At 42.0% G+C, this 15,227-nt stretch overlaps 1 protein-coding gene across 2 annotated transcripts in view; it reads left to right on the plus strand.

Moving 5' to 3' along the window:
- LOC127584080 (synaptic vesicle glycoprotein 2B-like) overlaps positions 1-15,227 on the plus strand; it is a 147,590-nt gene that overhangs the window by 24,932 nt on the left and 107,431 nt on the right. Inside the window, exon 1 of one of the 2 annotated variants that reach the window (XM_052040631.1) lies at positions 2,819-3,066. The exons of the other annotated variant lie outside the window; for it this stretch is intronic. The gene's annotated coding sequence lies outside the window, so the exon portion shown is untranslated. Of the gene's footprint in view, positions 1-2,818; positions 3,067-15,227 lie in introns of those variants that run through there. 2 annotated transcript variants of the gene reach the window in all.

Consider the following 15,227-nt stretch of genomic DNA (forward strand, 5'->3'; position numbering starts at 1 on the left):
ACATCCTTCCTATAATGAGGAGACCAGAACTGTACACAGTACTCTAAGTGTGGTCTAACCAGAGTCTTATAGAGCTGCATCATTACCTCGCAGCTCTTAAACTCGATCCCTCGACTTATGAAAGCTAACACCCCATAAGCTTTCTTAACTACCCTATCCACCTGTGAGGCAACTTTCAGGGATCTGTGGATATGGACCCCCAGATCCCTCTGCTCCTCCACACAACCAAACCCCACCTCTTTGGCCATGCTTTTTGTCACTTGTCATAATACTGCAATGTGCCATCACAGAGGCACACTGCATGGAACAGGTCCTTCAGCCCACTAAGTCCATGCCGACTGTCAAACAACCACTTACAACAGCCTAATGTTACTCTTCCCATGTCCCCAACTCCTCCCCCTGATTCTACTACTTCCACTTCGCACTAGAGTCCATTTACTGTGGCCAATTAACATACTAAACTGTACAACTTTGGGATGTGGGAGAAAACTAGAGCATCTGAGAGAAACCCACATGATCGCAGGGAGAGTCTGCAAACTCCATACAAAGAGTAGCAGAGGTCAGGGTTGAAGCTGGGTTGCTGGGACCGTGAGGTAGCAGCTCCACTAGTCGTGTCACTTCGTCCCTTGCTTACAATTTGATTAATAATGTTCCGTTAGTTCTAGAGTCATAGAGTTGTACAGCATGGAAACAGGCCCTTTGGCTCAACCAGCCCATGCCAATCAAGGTGCCTACTTGAGCTAGGCCCACTTCCCTGAAAACCTTTCCTATCCATGTACCTGTCCAAATGTCTTTTAAATGTTGGAATTGTTCCCACCTCTACCACATCCTCTGGCAGGTGGTAACATATACCCACCACCCTCTTGTGTGAAAAACTTGCCCCTCAGGTCCTCTTTAAATCTTTCCCCTCTCACCTTTTCCCCAAACCCTAAACTGATAAACATTAAACCATTGAAGAACCTAGACAGAGTTTGCAATATAGTAGATACTACATAAATAAACGTTCATGTTGTTGAAAGTGTAAAAAGTTGGTTTAATTTTTTTTCTAGATGAATATCATGGAAGGAATCTCCAAAAGTCAAATTTCAAACACAGAATGATGATTCTATGTTTTTCTATGTTTCTATAGAGGGCTATGGGTAAGCTTAGTAATTTCTAGGATAGGGACATGTTCAGCACAGCTTTGTGGGCCGAAGGGCCTGAATTGTGCTGTAGGTTTTCTATGTTTCTATTCCCCTGCCTGGCCCTGATTGGTTGTAATTTAATTGTTGTCACTTTTATTCTCTTTATCATCATCACTGCGACTGGCCCAACATTTTACTCCAAACCAGCACAGCTCAGTCCTTGGAAAATTTAGGGTCATAGTCATACAGCACGGAAACAGGCCCTTTGGCCCAACTCATCCATGCTGACCAAGATGCCTATCTAAGCCAATCCCCTTTGCCTGCATTTGGCCCATATCCCTCTAAACCTTTCCTATCCACGTACCTGCCCAAGTGTCCTTTATATGCTGTTATTGTACCCGCCTTTGCCACTTTCTCTGGCAGCTCGTTCCATATACTACCCTCTGCATGAAGAAGTTGCCCCTTGGGTCCCTTCACATCTTTTCCCTTTCACCTTAATATTTAACTTGGCCTTGAACTTTTTGGTGTTCTCATAATGATTTGTAAAAGTATAAATACTGGCTATAATGGTACACACAACAGTTATGACCCCACATCTATTTCTGATGATGTCACATGAGGAATAAATATAAAATAACAACAGAAAATGCTGAGTTCAGAAGAAGGGTCATCCACTTGAAATATTAATTCTCTCTCCCCCCCTCCACAAATGCTGCCTGAACCACTGAATATTCACAGCAATTTCAGATTTCCAGCATGTGCAGTGTTTTGCTTTCCACAGATAAACATAAGTTTGGACATCTCCATTGCCTGTCCATCAGCACTGGCGGACTACACACTAATTTAACATTTGAACTGACAAATGGTATCTGTAAAGCAGTGCTCCACCAGTAAGGCGCTAGGTTAACTCAGACAGTGTGTCCATGCCCGTTAGTGAGCTTTGAACCTGCTTCCATGGGTACCAGAGATCACCCACCAATCTACTGTACGTGAGCTCTGAGTGCTGACCCTTGTTAATCCATATCAAGGGTAAAATGTTCAGTATTAAGTGCAGTTCTGGTCAATCCATTACAGGAAGGATGTGGAGGCTTTGAAGAGGGTGCAAAAGAGGTTTACCAGGATGCTGCCTGGATTAGAGGGCATGAGCTATAAGGAGAGGTTGGACAAACTTGGGTTGTTTTCTCTGGTGTCAGAGGTTGAGGGGAGACCCCACAGAAGTTTATAAAATTATGAGAGGCATAGATAGGGTGGACAGACAGAATCTTTTTGTCGAATTCTAGAGGGCACAGCTTTTAGGTGAGAGGGGCAAGTTTTTTTTACACAGAGTGTGGTGGGTGCCTGGAACGGGCTGCCAGGGGTGGTGGTGGAGGCAGATACCATTCAAGGGGCTTTTAGATAGGCTCATGGATATGCAGGGATGGAGGGATATGGATCATGTGCAGGCAGAAGGGATTGGTTTAATTTGGCATCACGCTCGTCACAGACATTGTGGGCCGAAGGGCCTGTTCCTGCGCTGTGCTGTTTTATGTACCAAACCCTCCTCTCCCTTCAGACAGGTAGAAATAAGATTGCAGCATTTCTGATTGTCTGCCCGCCTCGAAGGAGTTAAATCTGAACAAGCATCTCTCACTATTATTTGAGATATGTCAACACGCTTCGATACAGCGTCCCAGATCTCCTACTTATCTTCTTGGATCAGTTGTAGAGCTCGCATCCTCTGTTCCCTGCCCTGGCCTCCTCCCCTCGCTCCTCCTCCGCGGCTGTTGCTTGCAGAGGCTGTGGTGAGAGTGACCGAGCAGTGCAGATTCCGCAGTCCAGGACTCGGGTCGCCGGGTGACCTAGCGTGACAACAGATTTATCACCCTCCCCTCGACCATTTTAAGACCTCCCGGCCAAGCCCGTCCGCTCTGAAGTGGGAGATGCTGTCATCGTGTTTATTGCGGTGAGTTCGCAGCTGCCTCAGGCTATTTACCACGTCTGCTTGCCCTGTATTGTACCCACTCGAGCATAATTGATATTTCTATCAGGTCCTACAGCAGGATCTTCCCTCACTATTACAACTTAAAAGAGTTAGACGAGAGAATGTTAACTTGTTGTATGAAGTGTGTGATTTAGTAAAATGGTCAGAGAATTTATTTCAACGGCTGAGTTGGAAAATCAGCTTGGAGGTGAACATCTAACTATGTATGGGGTAGCTCTTTGTAGCAATGTATGTGGTAATATATTTCAGAATACCTGGAGATGTTGTATTCGCTTCCCGATATCTGAGAGCCACTGATATTGACCCTGCTCTTTGTAACGAGCTGATTGCAAATACATCAGGGGCCAGGTGAAGTTCTGTGGTAAGGAAGCAGTGGCTGGGACTGGATGCAAGGAGATGTGCCGCGGGACCTCATTCACTGACTGCAGCACCATTCGCGCAAAGGGGAACCTCATCCCCTTGCGAGGTTTCCCCCGGTTTATACAGGTCAAGGCGTAAATGTTTACCCAGTGCGAATTGTCTCTTTCCGCTTCGGATAAAACAACTCTCCCTTCCGTACAAAGGACTGCTGAATGAGCGAGGCAGGAAAGTCACGGGGTGGTGCGGATGATTTTTGTTCCGAATTCATGACTGTAGGAGTGGCACTACACGGTGACAAAACTGGGTCTTTCCTTCGTCTGAGGAAGAATATTAATGTTGAACTCACGTTTGTCAGAGAGAAACACAGTTTCAATTGACCTGAAAAGATTGTGTGTGTGTCTCTCTCTCCACAGATGCTGACCGACCTCCTGAGCTTTTCCAGCGTTGTTTTAGATTTACAGCATCTGCAGTGTCCTGATTGGGAGGAAAATTGATTCTGTTGGTCTGCCCATTCCCTCACCCAACCATCTCCAGCCTTATACACAACCTTCTTACTTACACTAATGCATTGTGCACCATCAGGATCCTCCCATACCATTGAAAACAAATCCCCAAATACTGGAAATAAAAAAAAGAGAAAACACACTGCAGTCCAGGCAGCAGATGAGGAGAGGGAAACGGTTAATATTTCATGTCAATCACCCTTCATGAGTCCTCCAATGAAAGTTCTGTGACATGAACTCTGTTTCCTGCTCCACAGATGCTGCCTGACACTTGATCATTTTCTGTATTTATTTCAGATTTCCAACAGCTGTAGTTTTCTGCCGTTTGATTAAAGTAACTGCCTGACCTGGCATCGGTACAGCTCTGATGCACAAACAGACCTGGCAGTGTTCCTGCAGTTGTGTTTATTTATTCATTGGCAAAGCCATTTATTGCTCTTGATCTGAAGGCTTTGCTGGGCCATTTCAGGGGATAGTTAAGAGTTCACCACATTGCTGTGGTCGTTGAGGGGGTGGGTCACAAAGCTCAGACTGAATTTGGACAGCAGGTTTCTTTCTGTTTTATTTGACTTCAGTGAACCACACAGGTTTTTGCAACAAACCCCACAGAACAACTTAAGGACATAATAAAATAACAGCAGGAGGAGGCCATTCGGCCTCTCAAGCCTGCCATGCCATTCAACATGCCCCAGGACTCATCTCCTCTTCTGTTCCCCATGTCCCTCCATTTTCTGATCTTTCAAAAATATATCTACTTCCTTTTCAAATACTCCCAATGATCTACCCTCCACAACCCTCTGCGGGGGGGGGGGGGGGGCGGCGCGGGGTGGGGTGGGGGTAGATTATTCCAGAGATTCACCACTCTCAGCAAGAAGTTTTTCCAAAGCACCTTAGCTTTACTCCCTAACTTAAGCCCGTGTTCAAGATGATCTCACAAGTGGAAACATCTCGATATCTACTCTGTCAAGACCACTAAGGATCTTATATGTTTCGGTAAGATCACCTCTCATTATCCTAAATGCCACATAATAAAGAACATAGAACAGTACAGCACAGAACAGGTTCTTCAGCCCACAATGTTGTGCTGACATAGCTAATCCCTCCTACCTACAGAATGCTCATATCCCTCCATTTTCCTCTCATTCATGTGCCCATCCAAGCCCCTCTTAAAAGCCCCCAATGAATTTGCCTCCACCACCCTATCAGGCAATGCATTCCAGGCATCCACCACTCTCAGTAAAAAACTTACCCCTCACATCTGTTCTGAACTTACCCCCCTCACCTTAAATGCATACCCTCTGGTGAAGATCTAATTTTTTTTAGCTGCCCATGATGGGACAACTCTCTCATCCCAAGAAGTAGTTTAGTGAATCTCTTTCAGACTTGCTCCAATGCTGGTATAATTTCATTGTTAATATTACGGGTGTTAGTTTTTAATTGCAGATTTATTCATTATATTTAAACTCCCTAACACCCTGGTGCAATTTCAACCTATTTCCCTCTGGATCATTAATTCAGATCACTGGATTATCAGTCAAGTGACATTACCACAATCTGGGTACAGCACTGATGCAGTGCCATGAAAACTGATGCAATACAAACTATTCAGCCATGGCCCAGACGGTGGAAAGGTTCAACACCTGCAACTTGACACTGCTGCAGCATTGACAATGCATCCATGCAGAGATCTCTCAACAATGCCAGAGGCACAAGGTTAATGCAGTATTGGCAACACCAGCCCAAGTATATTTACAATCGGTCCAAAAAGAGGTTTAATATAATGTCAGATTTAGGACTGATTCAGACCTTACTATGTTAAATAACTAAAGAAAAAATGGTATCAATAGAAGTTGCAAAAATCCTATCGTTCACTAATGCTTTTCAGGGAAGAAGTACTGCTGATTATACCAGATTTCCTCTATCTGTAAGCCCAGACCCTCAAATCTGTGTATCTTTGAAAGTTCTGGAAGGAGTTCTTGAGGTTAATACTTCATTACAGTAGTGAGAAAATTCTGCACTGTTGCTGACTTTCAGCTGAGACCAGCTCTAATGGTTAGTAATAGAGCAGGGGCATTGCTCCATATGTCCTGGATGGTATTTAACCCTGAGTCAACATGGATAACACATGTGATCTGGGTTATTATCACATTGCTCATTGTAAGAGCTAGTTGATTGCAAATTTGCTGCTGTGTTTCCTTTTTTATAACTTCAAAGATAGTTCATTGCAGAGGGCAATTTGAAAGGCATTATGGAAATTGAAATCTTCCTTTCTCTCTGATTATTCATGTGTTCTGCTAACTTCTTCTCCATAGGTGGTGTTTCAGGATTAACAGTGGCACCCTTCCACTCCAGTTCTGTGGCTTCTCAGGTGCTGATGAGGCTGTGGTGGGACCTGTAGATTTTGAGAGCCCATCTTTGTGTTTTCTTTGGTCCGCCAGCATCGAGTTATTGAGAGCAGGTGCAGGTCCAAACTGCTTCTCAAGCTGGTTGGGGGAACTATAGTAGGAAGGAACTGGTAGTTGGATAAAACCAGGTAGAATAATCCAGAGGAAAGCAAAAAAAAATCTTTCAAAAAATACCTCCTTAGGGAAAACTACAGCAAATGTGTAATCAAGGTTTGTGTCATTAATCAAAAGCTGACTAATCCTACAAACTGGCAAAAAAAAATCTGCTTGGTTAAGCAGTAACAAAATATGGCTATCATCTCTCAGGAGGAAAACATTTACTTTCACATGAAAGTCATCAAGAGTACCTTTCAAGAATGTTTAAGTGGCCTGGAGCACAAAAGTATACTCAGGCACAATTGTTCTGGAATTAAAGTAGTTTAATCAAAATGCATTTAGACAGTAAAGTGTTTCAAATTACTATACAGAGTTTGATCAGTGGTACATAAAAATATAAAATCTCATTGCAAGTAACAGATTTCATGCTAAACCTCAATGCCAATTTTATTTAATGTGTTAAAGAAAAATAAAACAAATCTTGCATTTATGTACTGCTTTTCATAATTTATTGATCTCTCAAAGTATATTCCAAGCAGTGATGTAACTTTTGGAACTGTTGGTACAGTGGTAGCAAATATAGCAGCGAATTTGAGCAAAACATCCTCCCATAAACAGCAATATGATAATAACTAGATAAATTGTACTGTGGTGTTTAATAGTGACAAATATTGGTCAGTAGACCAATTGAAGAACAACACATTTGCTGTTCTTCAAAGTAATGGTATGGGACCTTTTACGTTTACCTGAAAAACCAGGCGAGGCATAAATTTAGATTGTATCTGTCTGATGGTGCAGGGGTCCCCTAGTACTGCATAGGGTTCCAGCCCACAACCTAAGAGATGGAGGCCAATAGGACAGAGCATTACTGAGGCTCAGTAGAACACAAAGAGGACAACATTAAGCAAGAACAGTGATCAGTTTGCATCTTCAAAACCTTGTTCAAGGTTTGAAGAAGTGTTTGGAGAAAAGGGTCAGAGACTTTTGGAAGAATCAGAGCAGAAAAAGGTGAGATGAATAAATCAGCAAATGTCAGAAATACTCAGCAGGTCAGGCTGCATCTGGTGGAAGAGAAGCAGAGTTAACATTTCAGGTTGAAGACCCTTCGTCAGAACTGGGAAGGAGACAAAAGAAGTTTGTTAATCTGCAGGGAGGGTCGGACTGTCTCTAATAAGGTAAAACCAGGGTGACCATGGGGATAAAATGCAAACAAGGTTATCTGGTCAATGAGTGAATAGGAGAACGTAGAACCTCAATTTCAAAAACGAGTATGAAAAGTAAATGGGACAACATATTTAAATTTTTTTAAATTGCATCTTGGATGTAAGAAGATGCTTTTCAGTTGACTTTCCTGAGATTCATTTGTTTCTGATTTCATATCAAGTTTGAGCAGATTTTCAATGTCATCCCTCTTCAATATAATTCAAATTTATTTAGTTAAATAGAGACAGATTGTACTAAGGGATTAATTGTTGATTTGGATACAAATTTTCTTCAAAATTTGGAAAGGTTGGGGAGTGGTTTAATGTCTATGTTTCTACCCAAGTTCCTCTGTATTCATCGAATGTAAAATCTACCATCAGTGTAGAATTTGTTTCCAAAATTACTTCATAATGTGTTTAAGGCTAATCATGAAGAACCATATGTGATATAACTGAGTTTATCAAAAAAGCAGCAATTTCTCAGGCTAGTTCCATTGCATATATTGAAATTACATTAAAATAACTTTACAGAAAATTTACTGGCTGTATTGCTGTATTGTAATCAGGAACTTAAAGAAAATAATATTCCAAAGCTTTGAGAAATTATCCTTCAATGTCCTTGTGGCCGGAAACTTAATTTTAAGAGTCTCTTCACAGGCCTGTAAACAATGGATAACCGTCCATTATGTTGAGTTTATTGTCATATGGACAAGTACAGTAAGTCATTTTGCCCTGGAAGTATTTTAGAACGTGAAACATAGAACATTACCGTACAGTACAGGCCCTTTGGCCCATGATGTTTTATTCTGCTCTAAGATCTGTCTAACCCTTCCCTCCCACATAGCCCTCCATTTTTCTATCATTCATGTGGCTATCTAAGAGTCTCTTAAATGTCCCTAATATATCTGCCCCCACAACCTCTGCCGACAGTGCGTTCCACGCACCCACCACTCTCTGTGTAAAAAACTTATCCCTGACATCCCCCTTATATCTTCCTCCAATAACCTTAAAATTATGTCCCCTAGTGTTAGCCATTTTCGCCCTGGGAAAAAGTCTCTGACTGTCCACTCGATCAATGTCTCTTATCATCTTGTATCATCTATCAAGTCACCTCTCATTTTCCTTCTCTCCAAAGAGAAAAGCCCCAGCTCACTCAACCTATCCTCATAAGACATGCTGTCCAATCCAGGCAGCATCCGGTAAATTTTGTGCAGAAACTTCTGGCATCTTTGGTTTGGCTGATTTTTGGGGAAATCAGACTATATAATAAAAGCACAACCAGCAGTTCCTGCTCATTATCTTTTTCAAACTGAGATCCTCATCAGTTGGTTGCTAAATAGTTGGAGGATTGTAATTTGTTGGGCTCAAAATACCCAGTCAATTGATGGTGAAAATTGCAGTTATGGGGTTCCTTTTACCATTACTGTATACAGATCTCTCCTTTGCCTCATTCCTTATTCCCATATGTTCATACGTTGCTTATCCCATTTCCGTTCTGTCTTACTTGGACGTGTACTCCTGAAAGTTGTAAGAGTTCCAATAAACATGGAACACTCTGATTAGTGATTCCAATCCTCCATGCTGACCTTTCAGTAGTCTTGACAATGAAACTGTTGCTGGTCCCTGTTGTTATGCCTTGAATCTGACACCAACTTCAGGATTTCTTGCCGGTCTGGTTGAGGCTGAAATCTCAAAACTACTGTCAGTAATTCATCCCTCCTCCAAGGTTATGCTGCTTATAGTCTTTTCCAACCAAGAGAAATCACTTGAGCCGATGTGAATTTAAGCTATCTATAAATTAGTGGCACTGGAAAACATCCTGAAAATATTTTGCTTCTGTGAATTCGTAATGGCATCCAAAACCATAATTACTAGTTGACAAATTACATGGACCTAACAAAACAAAATATGTCCATGTATTTATGAATTTTACAAAATATAAGAAACTTCACATTTTTATTTTCAAATACTTTTATTTATAATACTTTAGCTTCTACCTTAACCATATGTGAATGTATGAATTTTTATTTTGGACTCAGTATAAAAGGTTAACAAAAATGGTGTGTTTGGATTCCTGCTTTGCTATCCGTGAGATTTCTTCAGTGCAGTTGGGTGGTTCAGCCAGTTTGATGACATCACAGCTGCCGAGTGTCCAGGGTCCCATTGAATTGATGCCAGGCAGCAGCAACAGAGAAAGAGAAACAAACGATCTGCTGGAGGAACTCAGCGGGTCGAGCAGCATCTGTGGGAAGAAAGGAATTGTCAATGTTTCAGGTTGAAACCCTGAATCAGGGGTCAGAAAGCGAAGTTCTTGCCACAGAGAACACCATACAGTATCTTTCAGGGCCATTATATGCTTTGCATACATCATTAATGCTCAACCAGACCCTAGAGTTTAAAATTTACGGTTATTAATGATGTGAATTCACAAATATTGCTTGGTGTCAAACACCAACAATGAAAATATTTTACATAGTTTCTTTGCTATTAATGATGCATTGCTATACCATATTATGCAGGAAATCAATTTGATAAATGAAGGTAGACAAGTGGAGCTGCTGCTTCACAGCTCGTGATCTGGGTTCGATCCTGACATTGGATGCTGTCTGTATGGAGTTTGGATGTTTTTCCTTTGAATGCAAGGGTTTCCCCCGGGGTGCTCCAGTTTCCTCCATCATCCCATCGACCTGTGGGTTGGGAGATCAATTGACCGTTGCCCCTGTGTGTAGGTGAGTGGTAGAATTTGGTAGTTGATGGGGATGTGAGAAAAATGAAATGAGATTAGTATAGGATGAATGTGAAGGGTAAATTAGTAAATATTTGATGGTCGGCATAAACCAAATGGGCCAAAGAGCCTGTTTCAGTGCTGTATGACTCCATAACTCTAAATCTGAAAACAATAATTCCTACTCAAGGTTAGCATGGAGTACAAATGCATGAAATGGTTACTAAGTATAAAGAAAACAGGGCTTTTATTTAAAGAGCAAGTTGTCATACCTCTCAACACTTTACAGCAGTGCAATTAGTGATCTATTAACCTTTATATGGTGCATTGACAGGAAGCCACGTAGTTATAAAACAAACATTAATGTGGCAGATGCCTGACGTGAAGATTCAGAGTAATGGAAATTCTCAGCAAGTGAGGCAGCATCTGTGGAGAGAGAACAGATTTAAAGTTTCAGGTGGATGGCTCTCCTTCAAAGCTCTTTGACCTGAAATGTCTGCTGTTTCCCTTTCGTGGCTTCCCTTTCGATGGTTCGTGACTTGCTGAATATTTCTGGGTTTGTTCTTTCTTAAAGCATTTAGCTCCCTGTGCACCTCTGCATAAATATCATTTCCATTTTAAAGTAAAAAACTGCAGATGCTGAAAATCTGAATTGAAAATGCTGGATATACTCAGCAGGTCAAGCAGGACCTGTGAAGAGAGGAACCGAGATAGCATTTCAGGTTGATGACCCTTCATCAGATTTAGTCAAGGTCATCTGCTGAAATGTTAACTCCGTGTCTCTCTTCACAGAAGCTGTCTTTCATGAATGTCCTCTTCCAAATGTATTTGGAAGACATTAGACTTTTTCTTTAATGGTTCTTTTGAAGGACCTCTTTGACATTTGGCCAATCCCTCAGTGTTGCATTGGAACAGGGCTCCATCATTTAACACTCAGATCCAAAGCCAAGAACCATGCAAACTGAGCCAGAATGAAAGATGTTTGTGCCTCATACTGGAAAAAACAGCAGCAAAACGGATGGGCAAAAAAATGTAAATATAATCAAGAACATACACAGAACAAGAGATAGTTGTGTGAATGCTTTTGTTTTTTTTACCAGTGGTATTGAGGACAAGGAACAGACTATGTTATTATCTGTTGATTTTATTTTTAAACACTGTTGCTGGAGGAGGATAAAATGCGTGAGATAAATGATAAGAATGAAAGAAATGGTGAACTGGAAACGCTTAGGATCAAAGGGATAACAATGCAGAAGTGTTCTGGAAGCTCTGGTCTCTGATGATCGCAGTCTAAGGACTGTAGAGGAGTTAACTGAGGAGACTGCACAATTTTACTCCAAAATCAATCAATGTTCATTGCAAATCAGCCAACGTCCCAGTGGAAATTAGATAGGAACGTAACAAACCAGAGCCTTATTTTTTAAATTCCCCATGCTCCAAATCCCATGATTTTGGAGGGTATTCAGAACTTTATTGGAAGAATAAGAATCCTTTCGATCTGAAACATAGCGTTAATCAAATAGAGAAATTTTATGGTTCCTAATGGTTCTTTCTCACCCTTTCTTCTCCATGTTATTATGTTTGCTTTCCTATTACCTTTTCAAAACCTGACTTGAGCATAACAACCTGTCCCGTTTAGTTAAGTGTGCTCTATATGTAACAGTCTCTGTTTGATGCATTAACCTTTATATAACACCCTGTGTGTTATCCAGTGTATAATGCACTGCAGTCTGTGCCTGATACTATGTAAAAGGTGCAGCATTCTGTATATAACAGACCTCAATCTATGCGATCTCCTGCACTCAATACAATCCTTTCTGTGCTGTGTTCTGTGTTCTACACATCCCTGAGCCTCAACGTACACAGATCATTGTAGCAGCTGAAATCCTTCATACTTTTATTTTGATAACAATGTCTCAGACTACCAGTAATTATTTCAGTTTAAACAAAGCGTTCTCTGGAGAATAAGCAAGAACATTGAAGGGTTCAGTGTGAAAGTCTTGCAGAGAAGTCTGTTTAAATATTTTAATACTGCAGAGATTTACAGGAAAAATATAATTGATCAGCATTGGAGAAGAAAAATAGACCAGGATTGCCAATTGACTATTTTCTGGCTGATAATTTAGAGGCCTGACATTGCTCTCATTGAAGGTAGATTTACTCAGTAAGATCCAGTCATCATATTGTCCAGAATGGGCGTCATCCCAGTGCCAGTGTGTGAGGCATGCAGGGAAAGATTAAGGGAGTGGTACTTGTTGGATAAATTTAAATGCTGGCAATAGGCATGTGAGCCAAATAGCCTTCTTCTTTGCTCTATGCCCTTACGATATTCCATCAGGATAACAGGCTACAAGACAAAGTCGGGCTGCATAGCTAACAACAGCGCATCCCTTCCTGATGAACAACACATTCTATGCGCGTTTTGAACAAAAGGGAAGTGGATTGTCACCATCCACCCCGGCAGCCACCAATGCAGCTGAACCTGAGATCACAGTGGAGGTAAACTCAGTCTTCCGGAGAGTGAACACGAGGAAAACACCTGGCCCAGGTGGTGTCCCGGGCCGCGTGCTCAGATCTTGTGCTGATCAGCTGGCAGAAGTATTTGCGGACATATTCAAGTTCTCCCTGCTTCAATCCCAGGTTCCCTCCTGTTTTAAGAAGACCACTATCATCCCGGTACCAAAGAAAAGCAAGGTAACGTGCCTCAATGACTACCGACCAGTGGCTCTGACAGCCACCGTCATGAAGTGCTTTGAGAAGTTGGTCATGACACGGATCAACTCCAGCCTACCAGACAATGTGGGCCCATTGCAATTTGCCTATCAGTGAAACAAATCTACAGCGGATGCCATCTCCTTGGCCCTACACTCAGCTCTGGAGCATCTGGACAGTAAAGACACATATGTTAGACTATTGTTTATTGACTACAGCTCTGCCTTCAATACAATAATTCCAAGCAAGCTTGTCACCAAACTCTGAGACCTAGGACTCAACACCTCCCTCTGTAACTGGATTCTTGACTTTCTAACAAACAGACCGCAATCAGTGAGGATAGGCAGCAATACCCCCGGCACAATTATTCTCAACACTGGCGGCCCACAAGGCTGCGTCCTCAGCCCTCTACTCTACTCCCTATACACTCATGACTGTGTGGCCAGATTCTGCTCTAACTCCATCTACAAGATTGCAGATGGTACCACCGTTGTAGGCCGTATCTCAAACAGCGATGAGTCAGAGTACAGGAAGGAGATAGAGAGCTTAGTGGAATGGTGTCATGACAACAACCTTTCCCTCAATGTCAACAAAACAAAAGAGCTGGTCATTGACTTCAGGAAAGGGGGCGGTGTACATGCACCCATCTACATCAATGGTGCTGAGGTCGAGAGGGTTGAGAGCTTCACGTTCCTGGGAGTGAACATCACCAACAGCCAGTCCTGGTTGAATCACGTAGATGCCACAGCCAAGGAAGCTCACCAGCGCCTCTACTTCCTCGGGAGGCTAAAGAAATTTGGTTTGTCCCCTTTGACTCTCACCAACTTTTACCAATGCATCATAGAAAGCATCCTATCTGGATGTATCACAGCTTGGTACGGCAACTGCTCTGCCCAGGACCACAAGAAGCTGCAGAGAGTTGTGGACACAGCCCAGTGCATCACAGACACCAGCCTCCCCTCCTTGGACTCCGTCTTTACCTCTCGTCGTCTTGGTGTAGCAGCCAGCATAATCAAAGAACCCATCCACCCGGGACATTCTCTCTTCTCTCCTCTTCCATCGGGTAGAAGATACAGGTGTCTGAGGGCACGTACCACCAGACTTAAGGACAGCTTCTACCCCACTGTGATAAGACTATTGAACGGTTCCCTTATACAATGAGATGGACTGTGACCTCACGTCACTTGTTGTGACCTTGCACCTTATTGCACTGCACTTTCTCTGTAGCTGTAATACTTTACTCTGTACTGTTACTGTTTTTACCTGTACTACATCAATGCTTTTTGTATTAACTCAATCTAACTGCACTGTGTAATGAATTGACCTGTACGATCGGTTTGTAAGACATGCTTTTCACTGTACCTCGGTACAGGTGACAATAATAAACCAATACCTGTCCAAGTGCCTTTGAAATGTTGTTAATGTACCTGCCTCAACCACTTCCTCTGACTGCTCATTCCTCATATGGATCACCCTCAGGGTGAAAAACTTGCCTCTCAGGTTTCTATTAAATCTCTCCTCTCTTACCCTAAACTTCTTGTTCTTGATTCCCCAACCCTGGGAAAATGAGATTATTCCTTTGGGTGAATTTCTTTTGCCACTTTGATCTAGTCTCTTCCAAAAACTTAACTCGCTCGTGAAGATATTTTGATTATTATGATGAACCTGAAAGACTGGATACTTGCAACAGAATGGGGCAACTATTTATCAATAGCAGACTCCTTTATGTATTAAATTGGGCTACTGTCAATCACCCATCAGGATCAGCATTTCAGCCCCAAATCCCAGTTCTTTCCCAAGCCTTGTATGCTTTTGATTTAAGTAAAGATGCCACATCTTTTCAATCACAGAAGCATTTATTCTCACCTCTTTCATTCTGTGTCCACCAGCAAGTGCTAGTTTTGCCCAGTGCTACATTTTGAACCATCTGTTTAATGTGCTCCAATGCATTTTGTTACAAACGTGTAATCAAATTAATTACATTGAGATTTAATTAGCTATATTTGCCATGATCTAATTCTCAATTCTAACCTGCTCAGCACTCTTCTTTACGCAATTTCTCAGATCCACAACTCTAAGGCAGCACCAACTATTTATATTTCAAACATTAAGAATTCAT

Source organism: Pristis pectinata, chromosome 28 (genome assembly GCF_009764475.1).
Source record: "Pristis pectinata isolate sPriPec2 chromosome 28, sPriPec2.1.pri, whole genome shotgun sequence".
Lineage (NCBI taxonomy): Eukaryota > Metazoa > Chordata > Chondrichthyes > Rhinopristiformes > Pristidae > Pristis > Pristis pectinata.